Source organism: Felis catus, chromosome D3 (genome assembly GCF_018350175.1).
Source record: "Felis catus isolate Fca126 chromosome D3, F.catus_Fca126_mat1.0, whole genome shotgun sequence".
In the NCBI taxonomy this organism is placed as follows: domain Eukaryota; kingdom Metazoa; phylum Chordata; class Mammalia; order Carnivora; family Felidae; genus Felis; species Felis catus.
Window position 1 is genome coordinate 696,381 of NC_058379.1, and position 16,482 is coordinate 712,862.

Here is a 16,482-nt window from a genome sequence, read left to right on the forward strand (position 1 = left end):
GTGAGACACGAGCAGAAAGTTGCTACGGCTGATGTGCAAAGGTTTGCTTCTGTCTTCTCTTGGGAGTCTTGTGGTTTCAGGTCTCACACTTAGGTCTTTAAGCCCTTTTGAGTTCATTTCCGTGGGTGGCATAAGCATGGGATCCCATTTCAGTCTTTCCCACACGCTGTCCCATTTTCCCAGCGCCGTGTACTGAAGAGACTCTTCCCTCGTTTCGTGTTCTTGCCCCCTCTGTTCAGATGAACTGACCAGAAAAGTGGAGATTTGTTTCGGGCTGTCTGTCCTCCATTGACCTCTGTCTCGGGCCATTCCCGTACCGCTTTGATTACTGCAACTCTGTGGAGTGCCTCGATATCTGGGATTGCGATACCCCCAGCTCTATTCTCCCTCCTCAAGATTGCTTTGGTTATTTGGGGTCTCTGTGGTTCAATACACATTTTAAGATTCTTGTTCTTGCTCCGTTAAAAACACTACTGGTATTTTGATAGGGATCCCATTGACTGTGGAGATTCCTCTGGGTAGGCAGGCTATTTTAACAACATCTCTTCTTCCGCTCCATGAGCTTAGCGTACGTTTCCATTTGTGTCATCTTCAGTTGCTTCATCATATTTTATAGTTTTCAGAGTCCAAGTGTTTCACTTCCCTGGTTAAATTTATTCCCAGGTATTTTACTCCTTTTGGTGCAGTTGTAAACCGAACTGTTTCCTTAACTTCTCTTTATGCTGCTTTGATATCAGTGTGTAGAAATGCAACACATTTCTGTGTATTGACTTGGTATCCTACGACTCTACTGAATGCGTCTATTAGTTGCAATAGAATCTTGGTGGAGTCTTCGGGCTGTTAAGGATGTAGTATCCCGCCATCTGCAAATAGTGACAGTTTTCCTTCTTCCTTGGCAATTGGGATGCCTTTTCTCTCTCTTTCCTGTCCGGTTGCTGGGGTTTGGTCTTCCAGTACCATGTTGAACAAAGGTGGCAACAGGGGGCATCCTTGTCTTGGAGGAAAAGCTCTCGGTTTATCACCGTTGACTTTGACATATGCTCGGCGTTTGCCACACGTGGCCTTTATCATTTGTGATAGATTTCCTCTAATGCCACTCCGTTGGAATTTTATCATGAATGGATGTCGTCAAATGCTTTTTCTGCATCTGTTGAGACGACCATATGGTTTTTATCCTTCGTGTCATTAATGTGATGTGTCACTGTGATTGATTTCGGTATTGAACCACGCTTTCATGTCTGGAATAAACCCCACTTCACTCTGGCATATGGTCCTTTTAATGTATTGTTGAGCTTGGTTTGTGAATAGTTGGTTGCGGGGTATTTTTGCATCCATGTTCATCAGGGATATTGGCCTGTAGTTCTCCTTTTTTGTGGTGTCTTTTTCGGGTTGCGGTGTCAGGGAATGCCGGCCACATAGAATGAATCTGGAAGTTTTCCTTCCTTTCTATTTTTGAATTGGCTTGAGAAGAATAGTTATCAACTGCTATTTAAATGTTTGGTAGAAATTACCTGTGAAACCATCTGGTTCTTGACTTTGTTGGGAGCTTATAGATTACTGATTCTGAACAGACCAATTACCAATAATGAAACTGATCTTCTACCTGTTCCTGATTCAGTTTTGGAAGATTGTTTCTAGGAATTTATCTACTTCTGGTTGTCCAATTTGCTGGCACATAATTTTTCATAATGTTCTCATAATCCTTTGTATTTCTTTGTCAGTGTTTTCTCATTTCTATTTGAATTATCTTGTTTTCATTATGAGTCTAGCTAAATGTTTATTAGTTTTGTTTCTTTTCAGAGAACCAGCTCTTAGTTTTATTGGGCTTTTCTGATTTCTTTAGTTTCTATTTCATTTCTTTCCACTCTGATCTTTACCATTTCCTTCCTTCCACCAACTTTGGGCTTTATTTGTTCTTCTTGTAGTTCCTTGAAGTGTGAAGTTAGATTCAGACTTTTCTTGTTTCTAGAGGTAGGCCTGTATCACTGTACACTTCCCTCTTAGAGCTTTGCTGTTTCCCCAAGATTTTGCACTGGTGTGTTTCCATTTTCATTTGTCTCGATATTTAAAAATTTTTTCTCTTTGATTTCTTCGATGACACATTTATTGTTGAGTAGTGTATTGTTTGGCCTCCATGTGTTAGTTTTTCCATGTTTTTCTTGTGATTTGAAAAGATGATGAAGTTTAGATCTTCTTCAGTTTTCTGAGACCTGGTTTGTGGCCCAACATGTGTTCCACGTGTACTTGAGATGCACGTGTAGTCCGCTGTTTGGGACAGATTGGTCCGTGTGTATCTGCTAAGTCCATCTGGATTTGTGTTGTTCAAGGCCAGTGTTTCTGCCTTGATCTTCTGTCAGGATGATCTATCCTCGGAGGTAGGTGACATGTCACAGTCCCTCTCTATTGTATCACTGTCGACCTCTCCCTTTATGTGTGGTAATACCTGTGAATGACGTACGTATTTGGGTCTTCCTATGCTGGGAGCACAGATACTTACAACTGCCCTATCCTCTTGTTGGGCTGGTTCCTTTATTACTAGGTAATGCCTCTCTGTGTCTCTGGTTGCAAACTTTGACTATTTTTTCTGATAGAAGGATTGTTACCCTGAATTTTTTTCCTTCTGTTTGCACAGATCTCTTTTCCATACCTTTACTATCGGTCTGCAGGTGTCTTTAGGTCTGAAGCGAGTCTCTTGTAAACAGCACATAAGGTGGGTCTTGCTTGTTTTATCCATTCATTCACCCTCTTTTTTTTTTTTTTAATTTTTTTTTCAACGTTTATTTTTGGAAGAGAGAGAGACAGAGCATGAACGGGGGAGGGGCAGAGAGAGAGAGGGAGACACAGAATCGGAAACAGGCTCCAGGCTCTGAGCCATCAGCCCAGAGCCTGACGCGGGGCTCGAACTCACGGACCACGAGATCGTGACCTGGCTGAAGTTGGACGCTTAACTGACTGCGCCACCCAGGCGCCCCACCCTCTGTCTTTTGATTGGAGTGTTTAGGCCATTTGCATTTAAGGTAATTATCGACATGTATATGCTTACTGCCATTTTGTCACATTTCCTCTCGGGTTTGTGGTTCTTCTGTGTCCCTTCTCTTCCTTTATAACTGATGACTTTCTTCAGTTTTATGCTTGGGTCCTTTCTCTTTTTTGGTGTATTGATTACAGGTTTTTGGTTTGTGGCTTCCACCCTCACTATACCACAGCCTGTATGAAGTTCATGGTCACTTAAGTTCAAACACATTCTGAAAGCCCTACGTTCTCACCCCCCCTTCTGTGTGTCACGCCTGTGATGTCATCTCACATCTTTTAGGAGTCCCTTAACTGTGACTGATTTTCCTACGTTTGTCTTTTCACCTTCATACCTCCTTTAAAAGTGATTGATTGGGGCTCCTGGGTGGCTCAGTCGGTTAAGCGTCCGACTTCGGCTCAGGTCATGATCTCACAGTCCGTGAGTTCGAGCCCCGCGTCGGGCTCTGTGCTTACAGCTCAGAGCCTGGAACCTGTTTCAGATTCTGTGTCTCCCTCTCTCTCTGCCCCTCCCCTGTTCATGCTCTGTCTCTGTCTCAAAAATAAATAAACATTAAAAAAAAATTAAAAAAAAAAAAGTGATCTACTACCTGTAGTGTATGTGCTCACAATTTTCCTTTCAGTTTTCTTCCAACTAGAGCCTTTTCTTTGCTACTTCAAGAAGTTCTGTAGACCTTTCTTGTAAGGCTAGTTCAGTGGTGATGAATGCCTTCAACTTCTGCTTGTGTGGGACACACTCTCCCTTTTCTTTAGTTCTGAACAGTGCAGTGAACTTGGATGTGTCTTCCCGTTCAGCACTTTGCATACTTCATGCCACTCCCTCCGGCCTGCAAAGTTTCTGTTGAAAAGTCGGCTGATTGCCCTTGGGGGTTTCCCTTGTGGGCAACTGGTTGCTTTTCTACCGTTGTTTTTAAGATTCTCTCTCTCTTTAATCGTTGACCACTGGATTATCATCTATTGTGGGAGGACCTCCCGGGCCTCATCTTCTGTGGGGGTGTCTGTTCTTCTTGGTCCTGAATATCTATTTCCTTCCTTCCTGTTCTTCAGGTTAGGGAGGTTTTCGGTTATTATTTAAGTGCTTTCCCTTTCTCTCTCTCCTCCTTCTGGGATCCCTCTAATGTGAGCACTCACAGGCTTTGTGTTGTCCTGGAGCTTTCTGAACTTGGCCTCCTTTTTATTTATTCATGTCTTCCTTCCTTCCCTGCGGCTCAACGTGGACCATGACCCTGTCTTTCAGGTTGCGGATCCGTCCCTCTGCATCCTGTGATCTGCTGCTTCCCTCCTGTGTGTTCATTTCAGTTACCATATTCTCTGATTCTTATATTTGCTGTCTCTCTGGGGAAGTTCTCACTGAGCCCATCCACTCTTCTCTCGAGTCCAGCGAGCACTGCTATGACCTCTCCTTTGAAGTCTTTCTCAGGTAGATTGCTGATCTCTGTTTCACGTGGTTGTTTTTCTGAAGCTTTGTCTTTTTCTTTCATTTGGAGCATGTTCCTGTCTCCTCATTTTGACTTTCTGTGTGTGTTTGTGAGTTAGGTGGAACAGCTGTCTCCAATCTTGGAGGAAAGGCCTTATTCAGGAACATGCCCTGTGCAAACTGCATATGCCTGGGGCTTTGGCTGGCTGGCTGGCACTATGGTGGGTGCAGGTGGGGGTCCCAGGGCCATCCTGATCGGACAGCTAGAGCTGAAGCAGGCGTGGGCACGGGGACCCCAGGGTACTCCGTGCAGAGGGTGCCCTGCGGGAACAGGCAGAGGTAAGGTTGGTACAGGCCAGGAGGTCCCAGGGCATTCAGTGTAGGGGACACCTGGTGGGATCACTGGAGCTGAAGCAGGGGACCCAGGGTGCTCCACAGAGGCCCCAGGATGGGCTGGATGGCATGAGCCAAGGGCATGTGGACCAGGTGGTTCTGGGGTACTCCACACTGGGGGTTCCCTGGCCAGTCATGTGGAGCTGACACAGGAGCAGGCCTGGCACGTCCCAGGGTGCTTTGCACCTGTGTGTCACCTTGCAGAGAGGGCTGGAGCTGCACTGGGTGCTGCGCCGGGGTCGCCTTGGTGGGCTGACTGGGGCCCCAGCCTCGCTGAAGCAGCAGGCTGGCTTCATCTGCACTGGCCAGGCAAAGGGGGGAGGGAAGTCACGGTCTGGCCAGCACCTCCAAACCCCCACCTTTTGGTAGGTGCTCTGGCATTATTTCCTTTGTATTCTAGTTGCCCTTTCACACCGTGGCTCTGTGTGTCCTGGCCGGATGAATCCGTTCCTGGTCCCTCCACCCCCCGCAGGTCACAGTGTTACTCTCCCGCCCTTCCCTGCTTGGTCTGTCCAGTCATTCCCTCAGTGCTGCAGGAGGAACTACCGACCAGGGAGGAGGTGAATCAGGGTCTTGCTACCTCACCATCTTTGTAATGCCTGTAGCTGGAGGTTACTTCCTCTCTTCTCGAGGCCCCCAAATCTCCGGAAGTTCTTGCTCCTGTGAGGAAGTGACCTTTGATCCCCTGGGAAGGCTGCAGGGGCCCTGCAAGCAAGCCATCAAGGGGACATTTCCAAGGGGCTTTAGTGGCTCCATAAAGTCAACCTCAGTTCCTAAAAGCTGGCCAGTTTGGAGTCAACAAGGTCTTTCTCAAATATGGTTCCGGTCAAACCTTGGTAATCTCGGCAGTGTTCCCAACCGTGCCCCATTCCGAGATCAGATTCCTGCTGAGCGTACGCCAGGATGGATGTGAAAACAGGAATGTAACAGAGGTTGCTGATCTCGGGGCATCATGTTGGGCACAAGCCTCCATCCTGTTTACAAAGGTCTCACTTACGGAACTGCTGTAAGTAGATGTTCTTCTATCGGGAACACGACAGGTGATCGTGAACGAAGTCCTGACAGTTACAAATGCCCTCCCAGTATTCACTTCCATGTAATGAATCATCGATCTTTGTTATGGTTTTGTGGGGCTGTCGGGTCCCCCTGCAGAGTTCTGTAAATCTGACCCTGGGTCAATGGTACTATCTGAAATTAACAGCCCATTCTAGCACCTGGGTCTGTGCTCACCCCATCAGCTTGAGAAGGAAGCACCCTTGCAGAAGCATCGGAGTCAAAGCACAACCGCTGTAAATGAGGAAGGACTTAAAAGGGCCATGTTTAAATCCTGCTTAGTTCCTGTCATGCAGCTGACAAGGAGATTTGGGGACTTCTGTGGCTCAGGGCACTTCAAATGACAGAATTACAGGTAATAACACACCAGGACCCATCAGATCTTTAGGAGTTTTGTACGGTTTCCACAATGCTAAATTTCGCATAGATTTCTACAGACACAATCTCAGAAGGGTTAGCACCACTTACCAGGAACGAGTTCTGCAAGTATTTTCTCCAGCTGTGGGAAGGGGTTCTCCCACTCTTGTCTCTACTTGACCCGGACGCTGACATGGGAAGGGCTCGTGTGCTGGCTGCTTACTTCAAAGTCATCAGCCTGCCAGCGTGGCGCATTTTAGGGTGTCCTGTCTCCTCACAGGCATTTGTGTAGGCTAGGGCTTGGAATTTTCCAGATTCCTCGGACCCACAATTTCCCCTTCCATTCTCAGTCCCTCCTGGCAGGGGCCCTCTCTCAGGCCCAGGATAAGTGAATCAGAGAGGCCTGCACTGGGGCCGGGCACACTCCGGCTTCAACCCTGGGGGCCTGTACACCCCTGGCCCGTGGAGCTCAGGCCCATTCCCATCAACCGCACAGCCTCCAAGGTGGAGGGAAACACCTGGAAAATCTTTCTGAAATGTCAGCTTTAAACTGGCAACGTGCCTTCCCCATTTGGACCTGCTGCCTGATGGGGTCCTGGCTTCTCCAGCGAACAAGGTCCCCAGGTGTGTTTTTGGAGGCCAGCCTGGCAGAACCGGGTCTTCAGCTTGGCCTTCACAGGGAGTAAGCACATTTGTGTAGCTGAGGGCCAGGAGTAGGCATGTGCCGTGAGCTGTCTGCTCCCGAGGCCAGGTGGCTTCTGCAGCAGGGTCCCTGGCCACCCGGAGTATCGATGCAAGTGAGTGAAAAACGTACCCAGTCAGCCAGTCTCAGGCGACCGGGACAAGGCCGACATGCACCGCTCAGACTAGTCCTCACCTACCTGCATGGCTCCAGGGCGGAGGGAACACGGCCCCTCAGATCTGAGTTGTTCGCTTTCAACTAGGAAAGGTCAGCCACTCTTTCGAGATGCTGTTCGATGAGGTCTTGGGCTTCACATTAAGGCTGCAGGTGTCTCTTCATGAGGGGAACCCCAGCAGCCAGACCCCGGCCCTGTTCCAGAGTAGTAGAGACAGATAAAACATGCAACAAAATTCAACACCAATTCATGATAAAAACTAAGCAATATAGCAATCCCTATCAAAAGAACACCAGCATTCTTCACAGAGCTATAACAGACAATCCCAAAATTTGTATGAAACCAGAAAAGACCCCGAATAGCCAAAGCAATCTTGAAACAAGAAAACCACAGCAGAAGGCATCACAATCCCAGACTTCAAGCTGTATTACAATGCTGTCATCATCAAGACAGTATGGTACGGGCACAAGAAGAGATGCTCAGATCAATGGAACAGAGTAGAAAACCCAGAAATGGACCTACAAACGTATGGCCAACTAACCTCTGACAAAGCAGGAAAGAACGTCCAATGGAATAAAGATGGTCTCTTCAGCAAGTGGTGCTGGGAAAACTGGACAGCGACATGCACAAGAATGAACCTGGACCACTTTCTTACACCAGATACAAAAATAAAATGGTTGAAAGACCTCAATGTAAGACAGGAAGCCATCAAAATCCTAGAGAAGAAAGCAGGCAAAAACCTCTTTCACCTCGGCTGCAGCAACTTCTTACTCAACACGTCTCCAGAGGCAAGGGAAATAAAAGCACAAATGAACTACTGGGACCTCATCAAGATAAAAAGCTTCTGCACAGCGAAGGAAACAATCAGCAAAACTAAAGGGCAACCGACAGAATGGGAGAAGATATTTGCAGGTGACACATTAGATAAAGGTTAGTATCCAAAATCTCTATAAAGAACTTATCAAACTCAACACCCAAAAACCAAATAATCTAGTGAAGAAATGGGCAAAAGACATGAATAGACACTTCTCCAAGGAAGACATCCAGATGGCCAACCGACACATGAAAAAATGCTCTACTTCACTCATCATCAAGGAAATACAAATCAAAACCACCATGAAATACCACCTTACACCTGTCAGAATGGCTAACGTTAACAACTCAGGCAACAACAGATGTTGGCGAAGATGCACTGCTGGTGGGAATGCAAACTGGTGCAGCTGCTCTGGAAAACAGTGTGGAGTTTCCTCAAAAAGTTACAAATAGAATTACCCCACGACCCAACAATTGTACTACTAGGTATTTATCCCGAGGATACAGGTGTGGTGATGCATAGGGACATGCACCCCAATGTTTATAGCTAAACGTGTATAGCTGTCGACAATAGCCAAGTTATGGAAAGAGCCCAAATGTCCATCGGTGGATGAATGGATAAAGATGTGATATATATACCCAATGGAATATTACTCAGTGATAAAAAAGGATGAAATCTTGCCACTTGCAACTACATGGATGGAACTAGAGGGTATTATGCTAAGCGAAATTAGTCCGAGAAAGACATGTATCACATGACTTCACTCGTGTGTGGAATTTAAGATACAAAACAGATGAACATAAGGGAAGGGAAGCAAAAATAATACAAAACAGAGAGGGAGACCAACCATAAGAGACTCTTAAGTACAGAGAACAAACTGAGGGTTGCTGTAGGCGTGTTGGGTGGGGGGATGGGATAGATGGGCAAAGGGCATCAAAGAAGACACATGGGATGAGCACTGGGTGTTCTATGTAAGTGGTGAATCACTAAATTCTATTCCTGAAATCATTATTACACTCTATGTTAACTAACTTGTAGATTCCTCAGCAATCTAGGAATGAGGGGAGCTCCCTCAACTTAATAAAGAACATCTTTGGGGCGCCTGGGTGGCGCAGTCGGTTAAGCGTCCGACTTCAGCCAGGTCACGATCTCGCGGTCCCTGAGTTCGAGCCCCGCGTCAGGCTCTGGGCTGATGGCTCAGAGCCTGGAGCCTGTTTCCGATTCTGTGTCTCCCTCTCTCTCTGCCCCTCCCCCGTTCATGCTCTGTCTCTCTCTGTCCCAAAAATAAACAAACGTTGAAAAAAAAATTTTTAAAAAGAACATCTACCAGAAACATGCAGCTAACATTATACTTAATGGTGAGAAGCTCAACATTTTCTCCCTACAATCAGGAACAAGGCAAAAATGTCCCCTCACCACTGCTTTTCAACATCATAATGAGAGACAACGACATTTTGGGAGAGGGAAAGGGGGCAGGTGATGACAACTAGAGAGAAAGCCCTAGCTAATCCAACCAGACGAAAAAAATTCCACATTCCCAGCCAGTTATTGTGCAGATATCAACAAATGTATTCTAAAGTGTATGTGAAGAGGCAAGAGATCCAGACTAGCCAGCTCAATTCTGAAGAAGAATGAGGTTGGAGAGCTGACCCTATGATGCTACCCAGTGTCACGACTCACTGGGGAGCCACGGTGATGGGGACAGGGTGGTCCTGCTGAAAGAGATCAACAGGACAGAATAGAGAGTCTGGAAGGTGGCCCACATCAACACAATCCACTGACGCTGACAAAGGAGTAAAGACAACAGAGAGGGTCTCCCGTAAATCGTGCCGGGACAACAGAACATCCATGTGCAGGAAACGACCCATGGAGACAGAGACCTCACACCCGTTACAGAATTAATTCAAACTGGAACACAGACCTCAATATAAAACACAAAATGGCAGGCATACCTCACTGTGTTGTGCTTTGCAGATACTGTGTTTTCTACACAGTGGAGGTTTGTGGTGCCAAGGCTACAGGCGCCGTTTTCCTACAGCATCTGCTCACTTCACGTCTGTGTGTCCTGCTTGCAGTATTCCAAATGTTTCCATTGTTTCTCTCGTTGTCGTGGGGACCCTTGATGTTACCGTTGTAACTGGGAAACCAGGACGTACGATGGCGAACTTCATCAATACACACTGTGCATGCTGTGCCTGCTTCGTGGACCCACTGTGCCGTGTCCCTTGTCCTGGAGACAAAACAGTATTAAAACCAGGGCAACTAATAACCCTACGATGGTCTCTAGGGTACAAGTGAGAGAGTCACACGTCTCTCACTGCAAATCAAAAGGTAGAAATGGTTAGCTCTGTGAGGAAGGCATGTTGAACACCGAGAGAGGGCAAAAGCTAGGGCTCTTGTGCCAAGCAGACCAGCTGCGAATAGAGAGTAATGTTCTAGAAGGAACTGAAAAGGGCTACTCCGGTGAGCGGATGAATCGAAGGCGAAGCAGATTTACATCCGATGTGGAGAAAGTTTGAGCGGTCGGGACGGAAAGATCAGACCAGCCACAAACCTTCCCTTAAGCCCAAGCCTCACCCAGAACAAGGCCTTGGCTCTCTTCAGTTCCGCAAAGGCTGAGGGAGGCGAGGAAGCTGACAAGTCTGAAGCCAGCCGAGGTTGGGTCATGAGGTCTGAGGAAAGAAGGCATCTCCATAACATCAAGTGCAGGTGACGGCAGCAGGTGTCAGGAGATGTAGCTGAGGTGACTGGAGGTGGCCCCATTGAACAGCGGATTTTCAGTGTAAATGAACAGCCTTCTGTTGGAAGAAGAGGCCATTTAGGACTTTCGTGGCCAGAGAGAAGTCAGTGCCTGGCCTCAAAGCCTCTAGGGACGGGCTGACTCTCTTGTTAGGGGCTGATGCAGCTAGTGACTTCACGGGGCAGCCAGTGCTCAGTGGCCATCCTGGGCCCTGGAGAATTGGGGCCCTGGAGAATTATGCCCCCTGCCCTCTGCCTGTGCTCTGTCAGTGGAATGACAAAGCCTGGATGACAGCCCGTGTCTTTACAACGTGACTGAATGTTTTAAGCCCACTGTTGGGACTACCGCTCAGAAAAAAAAGATTCAAACTGTTACTGCTCATTGACCCCTCACCGGGTCACCCATGAGCTCTGACGACGAACAGTGAGATGTTTCCACGGCAGCCAACACAACGTCCGCCTATTCTGCAGCCCGTGGAGCGATAAGTCTTCAACTTTCACGTCTTTTTAGGAAATACGTTTCGTGAAGCTACAGCTGCCATAGATGGTGATTCCTCTGAGGGACTGGGGCAGAGTGAACCGGAAAGGAGTCACCCTCCTAGATGCCACAGAACGGTCGTGAATCGTGGGAAGAAGTCAGAACATCAACATTACCAGGAAGTGGAAGGAGTTGATTCCAACCCCGATGGATGACTGTGAGGGGTCGAGACCGGGGGAGGCCGTCCCCACAGGTGGGGTGGGAACAGGAGAAGCAGAGTGATGGTGGAGCCTGAAGGTAGGACTGAATCGCTGCCATCCCAGGACCAAACGGGAACGGACGAGGAGGCGCTTCCTGGGGAGGTGCGAAGAGCCTGGTTCCTTGAGAAGGAGTCTCCTCCTGGTGAGGGTGCTGGGATGATTGCGGACGTGACGAGGACAGAGTATCAGAGACCCCGTGGCAGGTTGGAGAGCATGTGTTTGGAAAGAAGCTTCTCCTGTGGGTGAGAGGCCAGCAAACAGCACCGCCTGCCGCAGAGAAATCATTTATGAAAGGAAGAAGAGTCCATCGATGCGGCCAACTTCATTCTCGTTTGAAGAAATTGCCACGGCCACCCTGGCCTGCCATGGGCACCACGCTGACAGGCCGGCAGACATGGGCATCGAGGGACGACCCTCCGCCAGAAACACGTTACAGCCAATGAAAACTTGGATGATGCTTAGCATTTTTTTTTTTTTTTGAGAGAGTGGGAGTGGGGAGGGGCAGAGAGAGAGGGAGACATAGAATCCGAAGCAGGTTCCAGGCTCCGAGCTATCAGCACAGAGCCCCATGTGGGGCTCGAACCCACGAACCGCGAGATCATGACCTGAGCTGAAGCCAGCCAAGGCTGAGCCACCGAGGCACCCCAGAGCATGTTTTAATGATGGAGTTTTTTTTTTTTTTTTTAACTTTTAGAGACTCCCAAGCAGGCTCCATACTTCATGCAGAGCCCAGTGTGGAGCTCAATCCCATGACCGTAGGATGGTGACCTGAACCGAAATCAAAATTCAGACATTCAATGGACTGAGTCACCCAGGTGCTCCAGCAGTGAAATATTTTTAAATTAAAATATGAACAGGGGCTCCTGGGTGGCTTTGTCAGTTAAGCGTCCGACTTCGGCTCAGGTCACGATCTCAGTCTGTGGGTTCGAGCCCTGCATCGGGCTCTGTGCTAATGGCTCCGAGCCTGGAGCCTGCTTCGGATTCTGTGTCTCCCTCTCTGCCCATCCCCTGCTCTCTGTCTCCTTCAAAAATAAACGTTAAAAAAAAGGAATGGGGGGGGGTGCCTGGGTGGTTCAGTCGGTTAAGCGTCTGACTTCGCCTCAGGTCACGATCTCAGTTCGTGGGTTCGAGCCCCGCGTCGGGCTCTGTGCTAATGGCTCCGAGCCTGGAGCCTGCTTCGGATTCTGTGTCTCCCTCTCTCTCTGCCCATCCCCTGCTTTCTCTGTCGCCCTCAAAAATAAACGTTAAAAAAAAGGAATGGGGGGGTGCCTTGGTGGCTCAGTTGGTTAAGTGTCCGACTTCGGCTCAGGTCATGATCTCACAGTTTGTGGGATCGAGCCCCATATTGGCTCTGTGCTGACAGCTTAGAGCCTGGAGCCTGCTTCGGATTCTGTGTCTCCCTCTCTCTGCCCCTCTCCTGCTGATGTTCTCTCTCAAAAATACGCAAAATTAAAATTAAAAAACACAACAAATGACAAAAATTAGAATTCCAGCAAACTGATCTGAACACAGAAATCCAATGGCAGTTAGAGTCATGGACCAAAGGGGGACAATGTCCAACCCTCCAGGAGCAGAGATGGTGTGGCTTGAACTTCATCAAGCCTTAGAATCATGTTCTGCACGTGCTCGACTTACCAACATCTCTGTTTGCCTGGGTAGCAGCAACCTGGCCCACAACTAACAGGTCATCCTCTCAAGCATCTCCGTGAAAACAGGGAAGCTCTAATCGAATAACAAAGTTAGAACACTTACCTGTGACTTGGGATGTGGACTAGAAGCCCACAGACATCCAGGCCTTTGGTAGAAACACACACCATTGCTTCCTGTACTGCTGACATCCTTACTTCTGGTGACAACGTGGAGAAGAGATTAATGTCCGTATGGAGTTAATCGAATTCCTACCTTCAGGGGGTGGGCAATTGACTCAACCAAGAGCCACGTGTCTCACACTACAGTAAAATTTCTAGGCATTTCATCCGAAGGCAGAAAAATACCACATCGCCCACCTCGCACACAGCATAGGTTACAGACCAGCCCAGACTACAAAGGCGACACAGGACTGATGGGAGACAGCACGGACTGGGTGTGGGGAGAACAGAGCAACCCATTTACGAAATAACCAGGAGAGTAGGGAACGTACGTGGACACAGACTCAAGATGCAGCCTTGACTGGAGGAGCACAGTCAGGACCCGGAAGACCCTGGCGCCCGCTGAGGAGGACTCTGAGCACACACCCCAGCGACATCACTCCCAAGGGTTTGCGGCACGGTCACTGGGGACCGAAACGCCGCAGGCCCCGGTTTCACCCGAGTGGGTTTTGGGCGAACGAGTCCCCGCGTTCTGAGGACAGGGACCAGCGGCTGAAAGGCTCCCCTGGGCGCTCTCTGGGGCCCTACGGACGGCAGAGCCACTAACACAGACTAAAGCGACGGCGGGTCAACCGCAGCGTCCCTTCCGGAGCCGGCAAAGCGGACCCCCGGCAAACGGAGGGGAGCCACCCCACCACGGGTCCCGACCGGGAAGCGGACCGTTTCCCAGCAGGGCGCGCACGCGGGAGGCCGGCCCCCTGCACCAGCCGGGGAAGCCCCACGGTGCCCACCGCAGACCGGCCGCAACCTCCCCGCAGCGAGCGCTTCCGCGCTCGGGCCGCTGGTCACGGGGACGCCCCGGGCCCCGGAGCACAGCGCGCGCTTTCCAGACAGATCGGCCTCCGTGACACCGGCCGCTGCCCCGGGGAGAACCCGTCCGGGGGGACGACGAGGCCGTGGGTGCGCTCTCGGACCCGCGGGCGGGAGCTGATGGCCGAGCTCCCCGCACGGAACACGGCACGGGAACCGGCGCGGGCCGACGCCGTCTCCAGCTTCCTCACACGTGTCCCCGCGCACCCGGACGACAACCCGGAACACGGCACGGGCACCTCCCCCGCAGCTCACGCAGAGACACACTGCAGCTGAACGCGGCCAGGACGGGAACAGGTGCGGCCCGACCGAACGCCGCCACTCTCCGCTCTCGGATAAAGACAGGTGAGAAGCAAAGGCAGGGGACTGAGCAAAAGGCACAGCCCATGAAATTAAAGCCAATCGTGTGACGGGTCTATAAACACGTCAGGTAGGAGGACCACCACCAGCTTTCGCCGCGTCAGCTCCGGATGCCGAATATTCAGGCTCGGGTGATGCGGGGCGGTTGTGCCCGGGGCGGGACCCGCACCGACGGCCCCGAGGAGTCCGGCGTCCCTCGAGGGGCGAGAACGAAAAGGGTGGAACGTTCGCAGGACGCGGTCCTCACGACCACGGGCAGGACCGCTTCGCATCTCCAGCCTCCACCGAGACCCCAAAGCGGGTGGGTGCAGACGCGGCCGCGGCCCGCACATCCGTTCCTGCTCACTGTGGGACAGCATCCTCACCATCCCACCGACACCCTTCCCTCGGCCCCAGCAAGAGGCCTTGCGGCACCCGCCGTCCGGGGCTGGAAGGCGGCCTCCCGGTCCGGATACAGCCCCACTGTCTGCGACAGCCTCTGCCCGCTCTGCAGCCGGTCGCCATCCCGGACCCCTTGTCGCCCCCGAGGACGCACCAGTGGCCCCATCGTCCCCGTCCCTGGCGTGGTGAGCCCACCCCCTCCGCTGTCGGCCCCGCCTGCTCGCCGGGAGGTGCAGGGAGGCTGATCCGGAGTGGAAACCCCAGGTCTCTTGGCATGAGGGTCGGGGGGCTGCTGAGGGACACCACGTACGTCCTGCTCACGGACTTGGGTGATGGATTCTGGTCTCAGCTCCTCACTGGATCTTGGCAGGATAACCCAGCAAATACACCGGGACAGCTGTGTCCTTACCTCTGTGCTGCTCCCGTAGCTTCCGACAAGGGCAGCCTGGACGCAGCAGAAATTTGTAAAAATAACCACAGTTTAATCTCAGACTTACATTGATGGTTTTCTAGATTCCCCATCACACTTTTTAATGCAAAGTCACCACGGAGGACGCTGTCCACACGGTGTGACGACTGCTTCACCGTGAGCTGGACCCGGTGATTGCGGGCCCCTCCCACCCGCTCCCTTCCCCCACTGCAGGGTCTGCTCGCCTCCCTGCTCCCAGATGCTGTGCCCAGGCCACGGCCAACAGACACTGACGTGCTGAACCCACCTGAGGCGTCTGTCCAACCTTCCAGATGTGGCAGCCAGACACGCGCTCATCTCCCCCTGCCCCAGACCATCCCTTGCTGACCCCCCCCTCCCCCAGTCTGGGCTGGCCTGCACCTGTCTTTAGTCCCTCCCCGTTCTTGGCACAGGGACGGGCCTCAGATGAGCCCTAGAAGCTCTCGGGCTGCTGGACACTTGACACCCGGGAAGCCATGGATGGGACGGGAGGGACAGGCCTGGGGAGGAGCCCATGGGGGACAGTTGGCCCACACGTCACGTACGTGGCGTCCACCGCGTGAGCACAGGGACAGCGGAGGTCAGCAGGCAGCCCCAGCGCTCGCTGGAGGCGAGCAGTTCAGATTCGCCCCATCAGCCCTGCCACCCCGGGTGCCTCACCTCCTCCAGAAACGCCCTCAGGGACACCGTCCTCCACAGGCTGGGGGCCTCCCTTTCCGGGTGCGGGACGCCGGCCCAGGTTGCCGCCAGGTGAGGGCCACGGGGGCCGGAAGAGGCCTCACAGTGGGCTCGCTGCTCGTGGGTCCTCTGGAGACACTCACGGGGGCCGTCGGTGGGTCCTGCAGCCGGATGGACCGGAACACAGGGTCGCCCCCACAGAGCTCTGAGGGTCACAGGGCACAAACAGTTATGGTCGGTGGGGGGGGGGTGGTCCCTGACACGGACGCCGTGGGCTCCCCCGACCCTGAGGACACACCGTGTTTCTATCTGGATTCCATCTCCGGGTGGTGTCCTCGAAGCCGTGCAGGGGGGACGTGGGAACCGGGAACTGGGAGGCCTGCGTTCCCTGAAGGCTGGTCACCCTCAAACGGCAGAAGCTGCTCGGGGCCACGAGGGGACTGGGGAAGCCGCCCTGAAACCGACCGCGGGGCCGCCGCGCACGTCCCCGCAGTGGTTTCAACAGCCCGGCGTGGCCACTAGAGCCTGACCGCTGGCAG

At 51.5% G+C, this 16,482-nt stretch overlaps 1 long non-coding RNA gene across 6 annotated transcripts; it reads right to left on the reverse strand.

The window, feature by feature from the left end:
- Nucleotides 1-3,543: 3,543 nt before the first annotated feature.
- Nucleotides 3,544-11,938, reverse strand: LOC123381236. 6 transcript variants are annotated; one of them, XR_006588022.1, is made up of 5 exons: nt 10,499-11,919; nt 9,874-10,151; nt 7,132-7,301; nt 5,426-5,545; nt 3,544-4,768 (listed from the first exon to the last, which is right to left on the reverse strand). It is a non-coding gene; the product is annotated as an uncharacterized LOC123381236 (long non-coding RNA). The 6 variants fall into 6 exon arrangements; XR_006588020.1 differs by having other exon boundaries at nt 5,426-7,301; nt 10,499-11,938; XR_006588023.1 differs by having other exon boundaries at nt 3,544-5,545; nt 6,362-7,301; nt 10,499-11,935.
- Between the last annotated feature and the right edge of the window lie 4,544 nt (nt 11,939-16,482).